At 57.1% G+C, this 5,586-nt stretch overlaps 1 pseudogene; it reads right to left on the bottom strand.

Moving 5' to 3' along the window:
• Positions 1-246: 246 nt before the first annotated feature.
• On the bottom strand, positions 247-5,376 carry LOC149861319 (NACHT, LRR and PYD domains-containing protein 3-like; annotated as a pseudogene).
• Positions 5,377-5,586: the final 210 nt, after the last annotated feature.

Here is a 5,586-nt window from a genome sequence, read left to right as displayed (position 1 = left end):
CGAGAGAGCAGGGAAGAGGCTGGGTGAGTCCCACCTTCTCCTCAGGCACGGGCACCCACCTGGGGTCCTTCCCTAGCTGCCCCACGGGGAATAAGGGTAAGCCCCTACCCCAAACTGTGGTACACACGACACACCCCGGTCAGCGCGTTTGCTGAACAGCCGCCTCCCCGCCCCATCAGTGGAGCCACCCCACCCCGACGCGGCCGCCTGGCGCCAACTCCCAGCCCTGCTCCCGCAGCGCCTATTTCAAGGCTCGCAGCCCTGACGGGCGTCTAGCTCAGCCAACCCGCCGCCGCCGTGGCAACACCACTCCTCCAATGGGCGCCGGCGGGGCGAGACGGAGAGCTCGCTGCGCCCCCGCTCCCCCTCCGCCGTTCCGGGCGCGTGGCGTGAGAGGGGCGTGGCCCGGGAAGGGGCGTGGCCCGGCGGCTCGGGGCGGGGCTGCAGCGGGGGCGGGGTTCCGGCTGGGGGCGGGGCCTGCTCGCGCGCTGGGGCCGGGGGCTGCCCGAGGTCGCTGCGGTCACGGGAGGGTTTCAAACCCGCCGCGTTTGAGCGCGCGCACTGCTCGGCCCCGCGGGCGCGGGCGGGAAGCCTCCGCCGGGCCCGGCCGGGGCCCTGTCCTTGTGCCGGCGACACGGACCGCGGCGGGCGTTCACAGCCGGCCGGTCTCCTGCGCTCGCCTCCTTTTCTGTCACCGCCGCTGTCTGCAGCCACCGCCGAGCGGCGCCGCTCCTCGCCCCGCCGGCTTCTCCGTGGGCCGGGGCAGTTTTGGGGCGGGTAAAAATCCTTTTTTAAAAACTAAAAATAAATCCTCAGCTGCTTTTTTTGCAGAGGGACAAGCCGGAAGTGGCGTGCCCCCTGCTCCCCCACCCCGCGCGGGCACTGCTGGCAGGAGGGGTCTTCGCGTGTGTTTAACCTCGGTTAGAAACAGGGCGTCGTGGCACCAAACCCGTCTTAAACACTAAGACATCGTCTGGGCAGATGTCTGATTTCCTCCAGCCGGATTGGGGGCGGCCAGAGGATAAAACCCCTCTTTTTGTCCTTTTCTCAATTTTTGCTTCCCCCTCAGCTCATGTTTGGGGCTCTTTGTTCTGGATTCGTTCTATTATTTCGGCTCTGCCCAGAGAGCATGTCCCGGTCGTGGGGTCATGGATGAGGCTGGAGTCGGTTCCTTATTCCTGGTTATTTGGGCAAAATCCTTCCTGGGCCGCCCCAGACGTCCTGTCGATGCCACCGGGGCACTGTCCCATAGACCCCGACCGCGGTCCTGCCCGCCCAGAGCGCGGTTTGGCCGTGGCAGGCTGACAGCTGACAGCCCCCAGGGCCACTGCACTACGCTTGAATAAGGGACTGGTTTTGACTGGGTTCCTGGTTGGAAATCTCTTTGGGGCCGCCCCACCCCACGCCATGCCTCTCCACCGCTGGGGGACTCTCCTGGACGTCTCTGGCCAGAGACTTGCCCGACACAAAGCACGGTTTGGCCATGCCAGGGTGCTGATTTACAGCACCCCAGTCACTGTCCTAAGTATATGGACCTGAATAAGGAACTGGATTTTGGGCTGGGATTATAGCTACAAATCATTTTTGGGCCACCTCACGGCAGACCTCTCTGCCACTGGGGGACTCTCCTGGACATCTCTGGCCAGAGACTTGTTTGGCCACGCCACACTGCTTACTGGCATATTTCCTCCCGCCCCCAAAACCACTCTACTAAGTAAATGCTCTTGAATTAGGAGCTGGTTTTTGGGATGAGATTGTGATTGCAATTCTTTTTTGGGCCGCCCCACACTGTGTCTCTGACACCAGGGACTCTCCTCGACATCTCTGGGCAGGATTTCTTCATACCAGGCATCCGTGTGACAGCCGGCTCCCCCCCCCCACCGGACTAAGTATGTGGGTTTGAATTGGGAACTGGTTTCTGGGCTGGGATTAGAGGTGGAAATGCTTCTGGGCCAGCCCGCACCATGACTCGGTGGCACTGGGGGACTCTCCTGGAGAGACAGACAACGAGCAGGGTGGGTGCTGCAGGGGTAGCAGAGGGTCCTGGGCCCTCTTGCTGCCGCAGAGACTTCCAGGTCTTCCAGGGGGTGCGGTCGTGCGGTTGCACCCGCGCACATCCACGGCATAGCTCACAGGCTGGTGGCACTGGTTCCCTGCTGCCCCGATTCCTGGGTCTCCCGAATCTCGGCAGACCTGAGATCAGATCACACCAGGGCAGCACCCACCGGGGAAAGCAGGGGACAACGTCCTCCCCTGCATGACCGTGCACAGGCTGTGCCCCTGGTCTGCTCGTTCCCAATGTATTTCCCCTCCCACCTTCCAAAACGTGCAAGGCTGAAAAGGAGCTGTGCACTGCGCAGCCCAGCCCAGAGGGAGCAGGGTGGTACAACTGGTGCTTTGTACCCAGCTGTCCCAGACGGATGTCAGCGCACTTCTATTTAATGGGCAGTTATGAAAAATGGCTACTTATGTCTGAAGAAGCACAGAGGCACAGAAATAACCATCAACGAACATATAATACAAGAAACTTCATGATGATACAATATAATATGAAATTAAACACTATAATATAACAACCTAATCTAACAGAATATATGGGGGGAGAGGAGAGGCAGGGGCTCGCGAAGGCTGGAGAGGAAGGGGGCAGAGCAGGGGAGTAGCTTTCAGGTGTACATTTTCTGCCCTACACCCTGCAGCCCCCACGCCCACTCCTCCAGGCTCAATGTCCTACAGACCAGGTCCTGAAACACAGAAAAGCAACAGAGAAACTCCTAGCAACTTTCCAGGTGGCTGCAGGGAAGAAAAATCAAAGCGTGGTGACGAGGGGTGAGCAGAGACCACCATGCAGATGTGTGACGCACCAGTCACCCATGCTGACGAACATCAGCAGAGTCACAAGAGTCAGAAACTTCGACCAGGGAGACAGGCTGGTGGTGTCCCCACAGCACGGACAGCTGCTGCCTGCCTGGGACATGTTTCAGACATCCAGGCTCAAGCAGTGGGAACTGTCCCCAGGGGCAGGGCCAGGCGCAGGCAATGCCCACACAATGCCCCCATGCAATGAGGAGATTTCCCAAGATGCAAGACGAGGCAGGCACCAAACCCCAGGCCTGCTCCCCACTAGCTCTGCCATCAAGCAGCCACTGGGGTGCTACTCTCCTGGTGTCTTACCGGGAGGGAGCTGGGGGCCGCAGGTCACAGTCTGCACTCCCGGCGGGACGCAGGAACTGCCGGAGTACAGCCTCGAGAAGCACCTTCAGTGGCTGCAGTGAAAGGCATCGTGACACAGCATCAGTGAGAGAGAAGAAAACTCATGGGATTAAAACCAATACAAAGCCATGGCCACAGCCTGATCCCCACTGAGCGGGTGCCCTGGCAATGCCCATGGCTGTGCCTGGGCGAGTGCACTGCTGACACAGCTCTCGGGTGGCCAGTGACAGCTGCTGGGTGTTGGTAACCAGCCCTTCCCCCAGCTCTTCAGTTCCTGGGCCCTGCTCCAGGATTAGGCCTCCTAAACCTCTCACCGCTGCTATCGCTTCCTGCCCAGGGCCCCTTCCTGGAAAATGTGTCTTAGACAAAGTCCCAGTCGTGGGGCTCCCGGGTGTCAAGAGACATCCCTGGCGAGTAACACAAGCCAAGTCTGCGAGTAGCGGTGCTGCAGATGCCTCCAAACCTGAGCCCGGTGGTGTGAGGGCGACCACTTCTGCTTTACACAAAGCGGATGGGTAAGACCCTCCAACCGGGAACCTCCGGGGCGGTCCCAGCAGGAGCACTGGCACAGCACAGTCGAGGTCACCAGACATAACACCCTCAAGACACACGTGTCCCGAGACATAACACCCTCACCTGCCTGTCTCCCCTGACGTCGTGAGGAGAAAGAAAAATCGGAGTGGCATCCAGCTAATTCAATTCCCTTGCACTACATTTGAGGCTGAGACGCCATGTAAAGATGTTCCAGGCCAGCACATGAAAGGGCAATTTCAAGTATGTTCTTCTGACGCGGGCCATTGCTGGAGTGCAGAATTGGAAAAGCATCAGTGAGTGTCTCTGCAGTTTGTCTAAGATCTTCACCTCTCTCCATCTGCAGTTTCAGCCCTGCACAGATGATGCGACATGCAATGGGGACAAAGCACACGGTGAAGGGAGCTTCGTTTTCCCGGTGAAAGATAAAGACCTCCGATGCTTTGGATTTAACCTTAAAGAATTTGCAGAAATACTCCTCCCTGTCCTGCTCAGAAAACCCCAGGATTTCTGCACACCGTGCACACTCCAGATCAGGGTGCCTGGTTTTCAAGCATTGCCTCAGTGTCTCCAGAGCGGTGGGTCTCGCTGTGATCAGCAAGTAACATTCAGGGAGAGCTGTTCTCCGAAACAGGCTGCTCAAGATGACGCTCCCTGGCTTCTCGTCCGTGGGATCAGGACACAGGTTCCTTTCAGGCTGATCAAAGAAAACTCCCAGCTCATCAAAACCATCAATTATGAGCACGAGTTTTTCTGGCTGTTCCAGATGTTCTGCACTGGCGCAGTCTTCTCAGGGCAACGTCTCAACATCGTGTCCGCCACGCGTCCCTGCTCGGGGAGCCTGATCCTCTCCCCACAATTTAAATAGAAAACAGAACCAGACTCTTCCTTGTACAGTTCCCCCCATGCCCAATCCAACAGGTCCTTTCCTGCTGTCATTGCTTTTCCAATCCCAGCCGCTCCAACCAGGACAGTAATTTGGGCGGGTTGTTCATTTTCAACATGGCTGCAGAGGGTGTCTACACTAATCAAAGATGTATAATGTGCCCTCGTGGTTTTTGCACGTCTCCTTCCCCTGCTCATCATTTCATGTGTTTTTCCTTCTCAGGACAAGGCTCAGTAACAATGATCAGCCGCGTATATCTGCTGTCGAGAGTCTCATTCTGGCCAGTCTGTTGATTTCCTTCTGATACGAGCTGGTACTTCTTGTGGGGGTGTTTTCTGGACTTCACACTGTGATTCAAGCCAAGAGAAAGGATTAGAAATTCAGAATATTTATCACTTATTTGTTCGTATAAAACTGTAGAACAGTACTACTTCTAAATGTATTTTAACTTTTCATTGTAAGGCTCTCCAAATCATTTTCTCATGGACCCTGTGTTATAGCCCAGGATAAAAATAATTATGGACAGAAGAAAGCTTCTACCAGCCATGTCATCAACCAGTGAAGTCGCCTCCCTCAGTGAAACCAGACGAGCTTTTACAAAGGGGCATGCTGGAGACATGCCTGTAGTTTGCCCAGAGCCACTGGAGATGAGGAAGGGATGCATGCGGGTGCACGCGCACCCCCTGGGATCAGCTGCTGCTGCTCTCCACCCGCTCCCCCTACCGCCCGTCCCCGCTCACCACCACCATGTCCCCGACGGCGACACCCCCACTGCCGCCTGCGGACGGTCGCCATGCCCCACCAGCCTCGGGAGGCACAAGCTGCTCATGCCCCAAGTACAAAATCCAGCACAGTCCATTATTAAGAGTCAGCAAAATGGACCGTCAAAAAGACAGAAATTTTGGTGGTGACCATTTAAGGTAGGAGGAGGCAAAATACAGCCCCCTGGCTGGATCCAA

The sequence above is a fragment of the Crocodylus siamensis genome, chromosome 6 (genome assembly GCF_052110815.1).
Source record: "Crocodylus siamensis isolate JL-2025a chromosome 6, ASM5211081v1, whole genome shotgun sequence".
Classification (NCBI taxonomy): domain Eukaryota; kingdom Metazoa; phylum Chordata; order Crocodylia; family Crocodylidae; genus Crocodylus; species Crocodylus siamensis.
The sequence above is the reverse complement of the archived record's forward strand: the minus strand, read 5'-3'. Positions and strand labels throughout refer to the sequence as shown.